The sequence below is a fragment of the Hevea brasiliensis genome, chromosome 11, assembly GCF_030052815.1.
Source record: "Hevea brasiliensis isolate MT/VB/25A 57/8 chromosome 11, ASM3005281v1, whole genome shotgun sequence".
NCBI lineage: Eukaryota > Viridiplantae > Streptophyta > Magnoliopsida > Malpighiales > Euphorbiaceae > Hevea > Hevea brasiliensis.
This window is the reverse complement of record NC_079503.1, coordinates 87,308,569-87,325,558: the sequence shown is the minus strand read 5'-3', so window position 1 is coordinate 87,325,558 and position 16,990 is coordinate 87,308,569. Positions and strand designations below refer to the sequence as shown.

The 16,990-nt window shown below is 30.7% G+C and overlaps 1 pseudogene; it reads right to left on the bottom strand.

The window, feature by feature from the left end:
- Window positions 1–13,122: 13,122 nt before the first annotated feature.
- On the bottom strand, window positions 13,123–14,438 carry LOC131170348 (G-type lectin S-receptor-like serine/threonine-protein kinase At1g11410; annotated as a pseudogene).
- Between the last annotated feature and the right edge of the window lie 2,552 nt (window positions 14,439–16,990).

Sequence of the window (16,990 nt, the reverse complement as noted above, 5' to 3'; positions counted from 1 at the left end):
AAGTAAAATGATAAAGAAACAAAATTAAAATAAATAAATAAATAAAAAATAAAATGCCCAAATTAACCAAACAATCAATTGTCTAATATCAAACAAAACAAATCCCCGGTAATGGCGCCAAAAACTTGATTGCATACTCCGCAAGTATACGGGTCATTCAAGTAGTAAAGAAAATATATCGTCCCACAGAGATTTGTTGTTTGAGTACCAAACTATAAAAGTTATGATTATTTGGGCTATCGATCATTTGTGCCAAAAATAGAGTAAGAGATGCAGTAAATTAAATTGGAAAATAAGGAAATTATAATAAATTAAGCAATTAAAATTCTAAGCACTATACTAATTTACTAAAATTTCAGCAAGTGACAAAAGATTTAATTAATTAATGGTAAAAATTGATTCCAGAGTTGAGGTTCATGAAGTAAATTTTATTGGGATTTGGATAGGCAAAGCCAAAATTAAGGGAAATACAAGTTTGAAGGAAGTTGATTCTGATTTCCTTTAATTTCTCTTTCAAGCAAACTAAAGAGTATTTTAAAGAAAACTAAATCCCATTCTCATGCGATGTTTAATTACCCAAAACCTTTTAAGCATTTTAATTAACTTGAAATTCCTCTTAACCCATTAGTTTATTTCTAACACTAGGTGATTAAGTTCATTATCTTGATTATCTATCATAGATTTTCACCTCTCGGTCCTTCAATCTAAGATTAAGAACAAAACCCAAAGGGTACCAATAATGGGTATGTAAATAAGCACACAAGATAAGAATCAAAACTTATATATACTAAAATCTGGTTAAAACCAGTCCAAATCCACAAATAAAATTTAAATCATTACACCTAACTCTGAAATCTTGAGTATCTACTCACTCATGCTTGTATTTACAAGTAAAAAATATGAAATAGAGCAAGAAAACATGAAAATAAGACTAAAAATAAAAGAATCCAGAAGAAGAGAATCTAAATCTCTGAAAATGGAAGCTGGAAAACGTCACTCTGCAGGTGTTCTTCCTCCAAGAATGGCGTGATTCCCTCTTTCCTTCTTCTTTTGATTTTTCTCTCTTTTTCCCCCTTATGGTAAAAATGAGAATATGATGCTTATATATCCCCTCAAGGTTTGCCCTAAAAAATAGTCTCTAAAGGGAAGATAAAAGTTGTAAAAGGTGTGAAAAGAGAAAATTTTTCCATGTCAGCAAATCTGCCAACGCCATCTCACATGCCTCATGTTGATTTACGTTGTTTTCCACATGCCTCATGTTGATTCAGAGGAGGAGCCTTTAGATTCTGCACGACCAGCTACACGGGGCATGTGGGAGTCCCTGAAAGTCTCGACGTATTTTGCTCCAAAATCTCTGTTTACACGACCTTGTGTGAATTTACATGCCTCATGCGGATTCCTACTGGCCAACTCTTATCTTCACACGACCCTCAACACGGGGCATGTTGAGGCCCTTGAAAGTCTCGGCTGGTCTTCTCCTTTAAGTGAATTTTCTTTATTTTTCACACTACTTTAAGCTTCCAAATCACTTTGAATTTCTTCTATATGGACCTTTTTGTCTTTAAACCTTATTAAAACCTATCAAAAACATTAAAATTCCAAAAATCAAATATAATGAAACTAAAATTAACAAATTAACTAAAATAAGCATTAAAAGCATAAAATTGCTAAACTAAAAAGGCAAAATGGATGTAAAACTACCCTAAAATATCTATATAAAATGCGTTTATCAGACTTCACTGATATAGCCACCTATATTGTATAACCACAAATAAAATTAACCCAAAAGTTTCCCAATGGTTTGCCCTACCATGACATGACGCGTGGAAAATCTTGGAGCTAGAGTAAAACTTATATTTGGTCCATGCGAGGATTAAATCATCTAAATAATTGACAACAATAATGGTTGATGCTACTTGGAACCAAAAAAATAAATGGTAGATGTGCCACATGGAGTAACAAGTTGAATCATTCAAATTGTGAAAAATAAGCCTCACACTTAATTTTATTGACTTTGAATTTTCTCTCTATACAAAACAAAAGTGCCTTGTTTTCACATTTATTATGGATCAATAGTGTGCTCTTCCTCCACCTTTAAGATGTAAGAAGAGAGAAATTTTGAGCTCGAATGTCTTCATCTACCTATTTTAAGTTTGAAAACCTCATAAACCTCCTATTTGAAAACTAAAATTTTGTAATAATTTGATTTAATTGATTTCTTTTTGGTCAATATCATATTTAGAATGAAAAAAATTTAATTCTTTTTAACTAAAAAAATTTTCATTTAAAAATAAGTAAAAATAAAAAATAATTATGTGAGAATTCAATTTATTTTTTTTTCTTGCAAATAATTTATTTCAAAGGAAATCAAAAGTTTTTAAAGTTCAAATTAATTGGACTAGTTTGGTGTGTGCATCTGTTATGACAAATTTTATCTTAACCCGGTGATTTCATGTAGGTTTGCATATGTGGAATGGCAAACCAGTGATAAAATGCCAAATGAGTGATCATAGATCCCACAAAGTGTAGTCGTGCAGTTATGTACGCCTGTCAAAAACAATTTTTAACTTAGTTGTCATTCTTTAATTGGGTTATTATTCCATGTAATATGGAATAACATAAACTAATATGTTATTTTTTTTTTAATATATACTTTAACATTTCATAAATATTAAAAAGATTTGGGTTAATCAACTTCAAAAATCAATTGCACAAACTCATGGAAATCAAAATCAATTTAATTAATTAATTTTGTGCAGCACTTTGACTTTCACACAGATTTCATTTTAATATTTGGGAAAATCATAGACATAAGGTATCAAAGTTTTGGCAAATCTACCAAAAACACATTGCCTGAGAGTGATGAGCAGCCATTAGAGCAGGAAAGGATAAGAGTATGGTGAGGAGGAGTGGGAAAATTTAAAGAAAGAAAGGATGAGAAGGAGGGGAACACGAAATGTGAGACAAAGAATAAATGAAAGGATTTTGGAGCACAAACAACTCTTGAGAAGCATAAATTAAAAAATAAAAAATTTTTCTAATGGGTGTAAAACATTCAATTAAAGCATTCTATTAGTATAGAGAACTACAATTTATAGTTCATTAAATGTAATTTGCACTCGTTTAGCACAGTTTTCACTCTTTCATATAATTTGTTATTAATATTGTAATGATTCATACTAAAAAATATATTAAATAAATTTTAATGGATGTAAATAGAAAAATTGAAGATAAAATCAAGAATTTTGATTTCTCAATTATGGCTTTTGTTTTGAAAATGATTATGAGAAAAGCTTTTAAAATGAAAACAACAATACTTCTGCTTTTTTTATTATTTTTTTTAAAATAATTAGAAAATTGAAAACCAATCATTATCCAGATACAAAATTACCATTCTTATAGTGGATGATAATTTCATGTGCAATTTTTTTTTTCTATCTTTTAATTTATTGTTATGTATAAAATTTTTATAAATAATGTTATATAAGTTAATTATTGATAACCACGAAAGTAAATTCATGCTAAAGAGTTAACAACCGAAACAATCACATATTGGAATAGACTAAATTTTATCAATTATCGTTCAATTATTTTATTTGAGTTACTCAATTTTAATTTATTAAAATAATATTACTTAATTTTAATTTACATTTAAAAAATTATCATTTTGACTTGTTGTAGTAGGTTTGCCAATTGTCAAATTTAATTACATTTAAAAAAATATTTATTTTATTTATTTTAGTACTTATATATTTTAAGAACAAATTTAATTAAAAATAATAATTAAAAAATAAATATATTAATGTGTATAATTAATAAATTCAAATTATCAAAATATTTGTAGTATAATGGTAAAAGTACTTTTATCAAAATTTTGAGTTTTTTTTTTTTTTAAGAAATTAATAACACTTGTTAGCTAAATGATTAATAACAATATATTAATTAAAAGCTTTAATTTTATAGATTAATATATATATATATATATATATATATATATATATATATATAAACAAACATAATACAATATATGTGTCAGTATTTACATGTTTAATTTTTAAAATCACTTTTTTATTTAACTTAAATATAATCTGTATATACTTAACACACCTTATGTATATATATATATACACGTTTGTGAACCGTAGGGGAGTCGTTTGGTTTCTGTTGTTAAGGGCAGGGTTTCCATGACTGTTGATTGAGAGGACACCGGATGTATCACTGATAGAAGAATCCCGATTTGCGACCCAAACAACTTTTTTTTCTGAAATTTTGTTGTACCAAATTCCAAGATAACGGCGGCTCGATTTACTTGGACTGAAAAAACTAAGTTCAAGGGTCTCCCCTGTAAAACTATAACGTGTCCATCTACAATGGGTTGGTTAATGGTTATGGTGTCTAGTGAAGTATAAAGACAATCAGCAATATAATGGGAAGCGTCTTCGCATGATTCATAATTTGCATCTTGCAGGAAATACTTCTTGAATAGTGATAGAAATGAGGATGTTCTCAAGAATTATTGGAAAATATAGCAAATTGGAAGTTTAAAATTGATAATTGACAAAATCAAAGCATATGATTAAAATTGATACACATAGCACAAATTCAGCAAATTTTCTTGTAATTTGGCCTAATTAATGGAAAGAAACTAACTAGACTTTTGCTAATAGTTCCACTGATTAAGACAATCGCATGGTTATGTTTGATAGAGCATAGTGTAATATGATATAATTAATTATATAATGCAATTAAAGTTTTAATGTAATATAATTGTCATTACATTCCTGTGATGATAATTTTTAATTAATATTGAATTTATTTATAGTGTTAATAATTAGTGTTAATGGTTAAAATGATTGGTAGTTGAGTGGCAATGGTGGCTATGTGGTGGTGGTGATAGCGACAACGATAGTTAGATGATGGTGGTGGCAAGATGAGATAGTAATAGTGGTAATAGCTAAGTGGTAGTAGAAGTGATAGTAGCTAAGTGGCAATAATGGTGGTAGCGGTGATAGCAATGGTGGTAATAGAATGATGGTGGTGGTAGTGGTGGTTGTGGTTGTGGTTGTAGTGGTAGTAGCAATGATGGGCGTGTAGTGGTGATGGTGGTGGTAGTATTGACAATAAATAAATAAAAAAAATCAAAATAAGTAATCATGATTACATCCAATTTTATATGTAATGATCATTACGTTACTTTTAGTATAATTGATTATATTATGTAATTGTCATTCTATTATGTCAATTTTTTTTTGTACCAAACAACGTAATAAAAAATGCAATATAATCATAATTATATTATAACTTTGATTATACCATACCAAACATGATAGTGCAATTGCAGTAGATAGGATTTGCCAATACATATGGCAAGAGACATGGAAGATCAGACACCAGTGCTTACTCTCAAATATGGGTTATTTTCACCACTTGTCCCTCAATTTGTTGATTGTATCAATGATGTCCAACTTTAATTTGTATAATACATTTCCTTTTTTTTTGTTTTACATCAGAATATAGAGTTTAATTAATAAAAAGAAGGGGTTATAATGTAACAGGCCCATTAAAAGTAGTCCAATCTACAAAGCAACAAAGAGACTTAAAAGATAAGAGCCCAAGCCCCATTAGATAACTAAACCCTAATTTATTTAGTTAACCCAAATGAAAATAGGTTGAACCACAAATTGAATGTTGCAACACTGTTTGGGGAAGAAACAATGATCAAGTGGATCATAGGGGCAAAGCCCTTCCAAATCGAGGATAAGAAAACAACGAGGATGCCTGAGGATGTCCTAGCAAAGCCATTGCCTAATTAGTAAACCCACAAACAGCAAGATTAAGCAACCCAAAAGGAAAGACATGAAGCACCAAAGAGAAGAAGACCGCATAACCCAGATCACCATTGCAGGCAAGGTCAACAACTCATGAAGGGTGATAAGGAAGAGCTCAAAATGGCAATAAAAGCCTTAAGGGTCAATCATGAAGGCGAAGCCGACTAAATGACCCTTGAGATGCCATTATTTAAAAATGTATTCCTCTCTTTGAGCTAAAACATGACACATATGGAAGAATCTCCTGCATGTGAGAAATTTAACCAAAGAAACAAGACTCAACATAGTAGACAAACAAGACGTCCTCACTAATCAACAATGGTTTGTCGCCAAAAACTCCACTCAGAGCCTTGCTTATAAACAAACCCCATCCGGAGGAGGAGAGGACACAACCCACATCCTAGACAGGGGAGGAGGTTCCCCCTGCCTAGATTGGGCAAAAGGAATTGCTGAACAACAGTCACACAGAGGCCGGCCTCCTCAGATGAAAAATGAAGAAAGAGAAAAAAATGCAGAGAGAAGGCAATTAATCTGCATAATAAAAATGCCTTAATTTCAATTTTAGTATGTTAAAATCCCTATAACTTACTATATCAATATGTAGGTTAACTAATGACTAAATTTCACTTATCGTCTCTCAACTTAAATGAGTGTACCATAGTTATTCCCCAACTTTGTTTTGCATCATAAAAATTTATACTTTAATTTATTTGTTAAAAAAATTTTATAAAAGTATTTATAGTAAATCATAAATTATGATTATATAAATTTTCTTTCAAACTTTTATAGTTAATTTAAAATTTTAAAAATTTATTTATTTTTGACTTATTTTGAAATAAAATCATACTTTCAAAAATGGTACAATATTTTTACAAATAATTATAACTGATCAATTATTTAATTTTTTTTATTGAAAGTTATATTATTATTATTTTAAATAAAAATTAATAATATTATTTTTACTTGTATTACTTTTTAATTCAATGTTGATGTCTAAATAATTCACATCTAATTTATCTTAATTCTTTGATTTTATTTTAATGGAAGAAAATTGATAATATACTATTTTACTTTATTTTAATGATATACACACTCTAATTAAATATGGATTGCAAAGGTTGATATTATATAGTTTTTGTCTTTTTTTTCTTACATTAGCGAAATAATGTATTCAAATTTAAATTATTATTTAACACATTTTGTATAAAAAATTATTTATATATTAAATTAAAATTTAAAAATTTTTGTGATGAAAATTAAAATTGAGAGACGTATGCAGTACGCTTATCTAAGTTAAGGGATAATGAGTGAAATTTAATCATAAATTAATTTACAAATAAATAATAGTAAGTTACAAAAATTTTAATAATACTCAAATTAAGTTACAAAAATTTTAATAATACTCAAATTAATTTTTAAGAATTTTTATAATATAAATTGTAGTTAAGGGACTTTACTGATATAACCACCTATATTGTATAACCACGAATAAAATTAACCGAAAAGTTTCCCAACACTTTCCCCTACCATAACATGACGCGTGGAAAATCTTGGAGCTAGACTAAAACTTATATTTGATCCATGCGAGGATAAACTCATCGAAATAATTGATAACAATAATGGTTGATGCTACTTGGAATGAAAAAATTAATGGTAGATGTGCCACATGAAGTAACAGGTTGAATCATTCAAACTTTGAAAAATGAGCCTCACACCTAATTTTATTGATTTCTTTGTCAACTTTAAGGTACCAGGTATGAAGTTTTGACATTGAATTTTTCTCTGCTTTGTTTTCATATTTATTATGGACCAATAGCATAGTCTTCCTCCACTATCAAAGTGCAGTAAGAGGGATGTCTTAAGTTAAAATCTCTCCATCTATCTATTTTAAGATTGAAAACCTCATAAACTCCCTATTTGAAAACTAAAATTTGGTAATAATTCAATTTAATTTGATTTCTTTTTTGTCAATATCATATTTAGAATGAAAAAAATTAATTTATTTTTATGTATAAAATTTTTATCAATAATGTTATATAAGTTAATTATTGATAACCACTAAAATAAATCCATGCTAAAGAGTTAATTAACAAAGCAATCAGATATTAGAATATACTAAATTTTATCAATTGTCATTCAGATATTTTATTTTAGTCATTTAATTTTAATATGTTAAAATAATATCAATCAATTTTAATTTACATTTAAAAAATGTCATTTTGACTTGTCATAATAGGTTTGCCAATTGTAAAAATGAAATTACCATTTTACCCCTGATTCTTTGTACAAAAATAGCTAAAGGGATCCCCTGTGGTCTAACTGGTAAGACCAGTCCCCAGTTCCTAGATCATTTGAGAATTCTTCTGATTGCGTACTCCGCAAGTATACGGATCGTTCAAGTAGTAAAGAAAAGATATCGTCCTATAGAGATTTGTTGTTTGAGTACCAAACTATAAAAGTCACGATTATTTGGGCTATCGATAATTTGTTCCAAAAGTAAAGTAAGAGATGCAACAAAATAAATTGGAAAAGTAAGGAAATTATAATGAATTAAGCAATTAAAATTCTAAGCACTATACTAATTTACTAAAATTTCAGTAAGTAATAAAAGATTTAATTAATTAATAGTAAAAATTGATTCCAGAGTTGAGGTTTATGAAGTAAATTTCATTGGGATTTGGATAGGCAAAGCCAATATTAAGGGAAATACAAGTTTGAAAGAAGTTGATTCTGATTTCCTTTAATTTCTCTTTCAAGCAAACTAAAGAGTGTTTTAAAGTAAACTAAACGCCATTCTCATGCGATGTTTAATTACCCAAAGCTCTTTAAGCATTTTAATCAACTTGAAATTCCTCTTAACCCACTAGTTTATTTCTAACACTAGGTGATTAAGTTCATTATCTTGATTATCTATCATAGATTTTCACCTCTCGGTCTTTCAATCTAAGATTAAGAACAAAACCCAAAGGGTACCAACAATGGGTATGTAAATAAGCACACAAGATAAGAATCAAAGCTTATATATACTAAAATCTGGTTAAAACCAGTCCAAATCCATAAATAAAACTTAAATCATTACACCCAACTCTGAAATCTCAAGTATTTACTCACTCATGCTTGTATTTACAAGTAAAAAATATGAAATAGAGCAAGAAAACATGATAATAAAACTGAAAATAAAAGAACCCAGAAGAAGAAAATCCAAATCTCTGAAAATGGAAGCTGGAAAACGTCACTCTGCAGGTGTTCTCCTCCAAAAATGGCGTGATTCCCTCTTTCCTTTCTCTTTTGATTTTTCTCTCTCTTTCTCCTTATAGTAAAAATGAGAATATGATGCTTATATATCCCCTCAAGGGTTGCCCTAAAAATAGTCTCTAAAGGGATAAGGACAAAAGGTATAAAAGGTGTGAAAAGAGAAAATTTTTCTATGTCAGCAAATCAGCTAGCGTCATTCCACATGCCTCATGTTGATTTAAGCTGTTTTCCACATGCCTCATATTGATTCAGAGGAGGAGCCCTTAGATTCTGCACGACCAGCTACACGGGGCATGTGGGAGTCCCTAAAAGTCTCGGCGTGTTTTCTTCAAAATCTCTGTTTACACGACCCGCCACACGGGGCATGTGGAGGCCCATGAAACTTTCAGCGTGTTTTGTTCCGAAGTCTCTGTTTACACGACTCGGTGTGAATTTATATACCTCATGTAGATTTCTACTGGGTAACTCTCATCTTCACACGACCTTCAACACGGGGCATGTGGAGGCCCTTGAAAGTCTCGGTTGGTCTTCTCCTTTAAGCAAATTTTCTTCACTTTTCACTCTACTTTAAGCTTCCAAATCACTTTGAATTTCTTCTATATGGACCTTTTTACCTTTAAACCTTATTAAAACCTATCAAAAACATTAAAATTCCAAAAATCAAATATAATGAAACTAAAATTAACAAATTAACTAAAATAAGCATTAAAAGCATAAAATTACTAAACTAAAAAGGAAAAATGAATGCAAAACTATCCTAAAATACTTATATAAAATGAGTTTATCAATTTGGGCTTTGGTCCCTCTTTGTCATTTGTAGTGCTCTAACTTAGCTTTTCAATGAATTAAACAGCCTTGGATTTGGAGACTCACAACTTTAGAAACACCCAAAAAGTACAGCAAAGGTCAAATTAATGCAAATGCTGAAAATTTCTCTATTTGACACAATTATTCCAACAACTCTCTAAAAATATGCCTAATTTATAATTATACTTTAATCAACTGAATTAGGCATAAAAATACACTAGAAACACTAAATGTGATTAATAAATTATGCACTTATCAATCACTCAGAAATGGTCTATACAAGTTGATGAAAAATTATAAAAAAAATTATAGTTATGATGTGAGGTTTTGAATTTCAACTCAAACATTGCTTTGTAGCCTGCGATTTATTTTTTTTTTTTATTTTTTTTTTGTTTATTTAAGATAACTAGTTTATATATTTAGGCTTTGTTAGGCAACAACAATTAGTGTTTGGACCCTAGTCAAAACACTAGGGGATACTTCATGAAAAGCTATCCCTCCTAGCTTTTAGAAGTTGAGAGAGCATTTTGACTAGGGTCAATAAGATTATATTACTATTTCTATATTTAACAGCTAATCTAACAATTATTTTTATCGAACACTTTTGCTTTAAATCACTATATAAACAGCTACCCACTAACAACTAATATCTAACAGCTATTAGAATAGTTAACAACTATTAGAACAGCTAATATTGCGGAACATGGCCTTTATCGTGTTGAGTTATTCTGCTTTCTTGGACAGTCCAGCTATTGCTGCTAGAGTCATTTATTTTAGGAGGTATTTATTTCCTTATTAGATTTATGTTGCTTTTAACTATATGTTTTAATCCTCACATTCCCCAATGTGTTAATGCAAACCTGTTTTCACTGCCTTTTGAAAAAAAATTATGCTTGTTTCATTATCTAAATATTATTTATAGCCTGAGTAGCTAATTTAATGGATAGACAAATTTAAATGCTTTTCTAGCCATGATGTTTTGCCTAGAAGGTTAGTCTAACTCTTAATATTCTATATGCATTGGAATCATGAAGTCATGAATTTAAGAATAACATTGAACGGTAAGACCTGTTTTTTTTCTTTCGTAAGATAAGGAGATCAACCGTATTTATAATTATAATCACTGATATCACCAACCTTATGCATGCTAAGAAAAAATTGAGGTTGAGATGTCATTAATTGAAGAAGATATTTACATTGCAAGATACACACTTCCTCCTAGGATAAAAGAATGCAGTCTGTCTGCACTGATTATTGAAGATGGAAATCATAGTGTTTGTGTGATGGTCGCAACTTTGCTACAAAATAACTTTTTAGCATCATCTTGGAATAGAACAAGATTACCTGAATCAAGGAGCTGAGCTAGGAAAGTTTTCTTGATTGACACTGAAGTGTTTGTGGCCAGTACAGAAATATTGTTATTCCTGTCAAATAAAACAAGGTTTCCATCGCTTTGAATTGAAAGGAGCCGTGAAGTGTTATTGACAGGATTATCTTTGTTTCCCACCCATACAACAGTTTGGTTGTGAACACGATACCATATTCCCAAGTATCGATTGGTAGAATTAGCAGAGCTGGAAACCAAAGGACAAGGATGCGTCTGCTGGAGACTAAAATGTCACCATTAGCAATCGGTTGGTTAGGAGTAATGATATCAATAGAAATGTAAACATTGATGAGGAGTAAAAACAAAATGAATGCAATGAAAATTTTCTAAGGACTCACCATTACATGCATCCTCGCAAGAAGCAATTCATTGTAGAATAATTAATGATGTTTCTTATATACAAAGAAAAGCTTCTATTTAATTTGGCCTTATAGATAGATCTATCCTTTATAATCTCAACACTAAAGTTATCAGTGATGTGGAATTGATCCCTATGCGAATTTTATTTTAAAAATCAAGTTTTTAAATTCTAGAATCATCATTATTGAGAGGACTTTACATGAATACCACTTCCGAATCGAGCATAAAAACCATATACTTGTTCTTCCTCTCATGCTTCTTGTAGTCACTAGCAATCCACCACTTTGATGGTTTCAAAATTCGAAATTATAAGTAATGCCTTGTATGATGGTATATCTACCTCTTTCTTTACCTTCCAAACCTGCTCCTCATTCTTTCATGGATGAATTTTTTATTGGAGTTGGTGGAAATTTAATATTTTTTACTTCGAAAATTCTTTAAAAAATGGAAACTACTAAGACCTAAAAATTTTAGAATATGCATTGTATTATTCTTCAGAATTTCATTTTTTAAAGGTGGAAATTCAACATTGTTTCTTCCCAAAGATTGATAGGAAATTCAACCGTCTTTTCCAAAAATGCAAATTTTAGACAAAACTAGCCGAAAAGTGATCTCAAGACTTATATTGGGCCTCGATCCACATGGTTTTGAAAATTAATAGAATCAGCCACATCAAACCCAAAAAATTCTTCATTGCAAGAGCTAGTGAGGAGCCCATTATTTATTATCTTGTCCGACTTCATTTTAAACAGAGCAAGTTGCCCATAAACTAGGGCCCGGGCAATACCAGGAGAAATCCCTGGTCAAAGTTCCCTGTCGTCTGAACTCTAGAGAAATCCGAGTGGAAAATGGCTTGTCGCTGGACTCAGAACCATAGCCAGCCAGTCTCTTCTCTCTCACGAGTTACACTCCGTGGTCAAATTCCGTCCTATGATCCGATTTCCACCTTAACCGATAACGCTCTTACTACCAGCATTTCTCTTCCATTCGCATTCATAATGAAACCTCCATCTCACCTGATATTTTCTCCATCTACTAAGAGCGACTTTGAATTTAAAAAGAGACGAGACAACTAGAACGCAAACTAAAAACCAACCTGTGATGGAGGATTTCTGAAAATCCAAAATAGACTTGGTTTGGTCTATAATTACACTTCACATACGCAATTAATACACTAGATTGGGTCTAAAAATATATTGGCACAAACTTAAAAATTATGCAGAATTCAATGTAATTATAATCACAGTTAAAATGAACCAAAATGATAGTTTTATGAAACTGAAATTATTTTACGTACGTGACCCTTCCTCAATCCAAAATCCTACTAGAATTTCATCGACCTTCAATCGTAGTAACTGTGACATCATTTATAGGACAAACTTCTCCTCTAGCTATTAAAGATCCTTGCCCACTTTGAGTCTGGAAAACAAATGCTGGTTTTTTGGGAGAAGGGAGACTTGTTTCATTGCCTAACTTGAACACAACTTAAAGCATGGTTGGCGGATGAGCTGGGTGTTCCTGAATGCATAGAAGTCCAATCTGAATGCATCTCAAAATTTCTTCATAAGGGTATGAATGTTCCAATAATGAATAATGTCCAAGCCTTTTCCTTCCCTCCATAGCTTCCAAACCTGAAACATAGCTGAGGAAACCATTTAGTACTTTAGTACTGAATCTAATGGGAAATTAATCTTAAGAAAGATATGTCAATCAACTTGCATTCCCTATCAAATTCAGAGAAGGGCTTTCTTCATCATACTTGGTGTTTTTCTTGCCACTTATGATCTCTAGTGTTAAGACATTATAGCTGAAGACATCAGATTTTACAGAATATAGAGCATCCATTGCATATTTCGGGGACATATAGCCACTACAAACAAATAAAAAGAAACAATTTATTGGTGGTTTGTGACCTTTTAATGTTTCCATGGAGGGAGATGGTGTTGGAAACGTTAGATTACTATGTTCCGACTACACACTTTGTATTTGCTTGAATTTGGCCTTTCTCGAACATTTTAGCCATACCAAAGTCTGAAATTTTTGGTTCCATTGCAGCATCTAGTAGAATATTGCTTGCTTTCAAATCGCTATGATGATTTTTAGTCTTGAATCTTGATGTAGACATGAGACTCCTCGAGCTATCCCAAAAATATTTTCAAAACGCTTTCTCCAATCCAATAGTTGCTTCCTTGTCTTAGCTGTTGTCAATGAGAGTTTTGGGTATCCTTTAAATTAAAGATGGGTGAAAGTAAATAGAATTGAAGAGCCATGCCAAAGATGAAATAGTCCAAGCGTTTATTTGGTAAATATTCATACATTAACATCTATCTTCATTATGAATGCAACAACCAAAAAGGTGACAAGATTTTTGTCTTGGAGTTTTAATATCAACTTCACTTCATTTTTGAATTCCTGTATCCCTTGTCCTAACTATTTAGATAATCTTTTCACTGCTATTTCCTGTCCATTTGATATTTGACCCTGAAAGTACATTTCCTGATTTAGTTAATGGATGTACTAACATAGCTGCATATATATGATCATAATATAGCACTAAAAGTGTGACTTGCTGCATATTCACATTACATTTTATGAAAGAGTTAACAATTTTATTTTTTAAGGGATACTACCCTATAAACTGAGCGAAAACCACGTTCTCCAAGTTTGTTGGAAAAATTATCGGCGGCTGTAACTAGTGTGTCTACATGGAAGAAAGATAAATGTGGATGACTTCTGGACCTGTCAAGCTCCTTTTCCCTTGGTGGATCATTTGGGTGAGTACTAGAACTATAGATAAACATTTGAGGTTTTACATGTTTTCTTTACAATGAAAACAAATAATCAGGTTTTCTTTCCTTGTCATCAAGCATATTGAATTGATGAATTGTAGTTTAACATTTATTTTAAATTGAAAAATAACAATTAAATAAGAAACTATCTGAAAGGAATTTAATTATTTGCTTACATAATCTCTGTCTCTTTCTCACCAACCAGTATGAGAAAAGAAGAAAAGAGGAAGCTGATGTGTATTTTCGGCAAGTGCACGAGCCATATCAGGTAATAAAGTAATGAATAGAGCATCGTTCTGTAACACCCCGAACCTCCGAGCTCTGAATAGTACAATTTTTGGTCTGTGACTAGTGCTATTCAAAGACACATTGAGAACTAAAAATAAAAGGAAAATTAATTGAGATAGACATAATAAAAATTCAAGTGAATTAAAAATCTAAGGACTCATCGGGTATTATAAAAAGATAGATGATAACCCGATGAGGGGCATTTTGGCCAATTCACTTCAAGAATTGATTTTTACCAAAATGTCAATTAAATTAAATAAAATTAAGGCATTGAATTAGGAAGAAATTTTGAGGTAAATTCAAATAAAAATGTGTAAAAGAAATAAAAGAAATGAAAACTTAAAATTCTAATTCATTATGATATAAGCATGACCTCACCATAATACAATTAAAACTTATAATTTAAATAAACTAAAATTAGGGATAAATATGCAAGGAACAAGATAAAAATTGACAAAAAACAAACACTCATTTCCTCTCTTTTTCCATATGTGTGCCGCCACCCTCTCCCTATTCTCTCTCTCTCATTTCTTCATTCCACCATCAATAATCTCCATCCACTCTTTATTTCCCACCTTTCATCCATGGGTTTTCTATGTAATTAATAGAAAACATCAAAGAAAACCTTGATTGAGGGATTGAAGCAAGATGATTTAGAGAATAGGAAGAGACATTGAAGATTGGAAAAAGTCACTTGAGGTAAGCAACTTTCAAACTTAATTATAGGTATATTACTTGGATTTAGGTCTATTTGAGTAGAAATAACATGTGAAATTAAAAGAAATCATGCATTTATGGAGAGGGAAATTTTTGGCTAACTTGGGGAAAACTTAGAGTTTGATGTGTTTTAGTTAAATTGATGATGAATTCAAATTTAATTGAAGTGTATACTTGTTTAGGGTAGTAGAATTACATGGGAATTGCATAAATTGGAAAAATTAAAAATTAGGGTTCATGGGAATTTAGGGCTTTTATTGTATGAAAAGTAATTGGTGTTTATAATGGCAATTTATGGCCATTTGAAGTTCTTTGAGTGTGAATTGACAATTGTAAAACGAAAGGAATTAGTGAAATGTTATGGATTGGGGAAAATTGCAAACTAAGGTTTATGTAGAATTAGGGCTTTTATAGTATGTTATGCAATTGAGGGTTATAAGACCTAATTATAGTCATTTGACATATTTTAGTGAGAATTTATGTTGAATTGATGAAGTGTACATGATTAGTGAAGTAAATGTTATGGAATTGCATGAATTGTGAAGTTTAGAATTTGGGAGTTTGAGGAAAAATTGGGGATTTTGTGTTATGAAGTGCTATGGAGGTATCAATATTAAATTATGGTCATTTGGGGTGAGTTAAATGTGAATTGATATTGGTTAGTGAGAGTAATTGAAGGAATTAACAATTGAACCTAGGGCAGAAATTTTACACACTAAGTCCAGTGTGTTTGGCAGCTCATAAGTTGAGCGATACAACTCCAATTGGTGTGAAACTAATTGGAAATGAAACTTAAGACATAGGGCTAGAATTTTTATGAAGATACCCTACCCAGAAAATGACCATAAACTGCCCTAAATGAACCTAGAAACTGGAAGTGAAAATTTGGACACTAGCAGAATGACCATATAAACAGTAAATTTTGCAAGGTCATAACTCTCTCTAGAAAACTCCAATTTAGGTGATTATTAAACTGATGGAAACCTTAAACATAGAAGAACATTTCACATGAAGAACTTTATGCGAAATTATGAACTTAACTCCATCAAATTACTGAGCGAAGTTAAGTTAACGAATCTACCAGAACCGAACCTGTAGAAATTATGCACATGAACAATAAAATTTACAAGGTCATAACTCTCTCTAGAAAACTCCAATTTAGGTGATTTTTAAACCGATGGAAACCTTAAACATAGTAGAACATTTCATACGAAGAACTTAAGGCCAAATTATGGACTTAACTCAATCAAATTGCCAGGCAAAGTTAAGTCGCCAAATCTGCCAGAATCTGCCCACATGAACAATAACCACTGTTTTATTCATAACTTGAGCTACACAACTCTAAATTAGGTGATTCAAAAAGGAAAATAAATTTTAGACCTAGAGGAACAATTTTCATGAGGAACACTTCACCAAATTATGATTGGAACTAGATAAAAATTGGGTTCAAATATTTGGATACTAAGTTGTCCAAAGTTCCAAACTCTTTGAGATTCACCAATCTAACTTAAGGAGGTATTAGATATTTATGAAATGAGTTTTTGTCAATAGTTAAGATG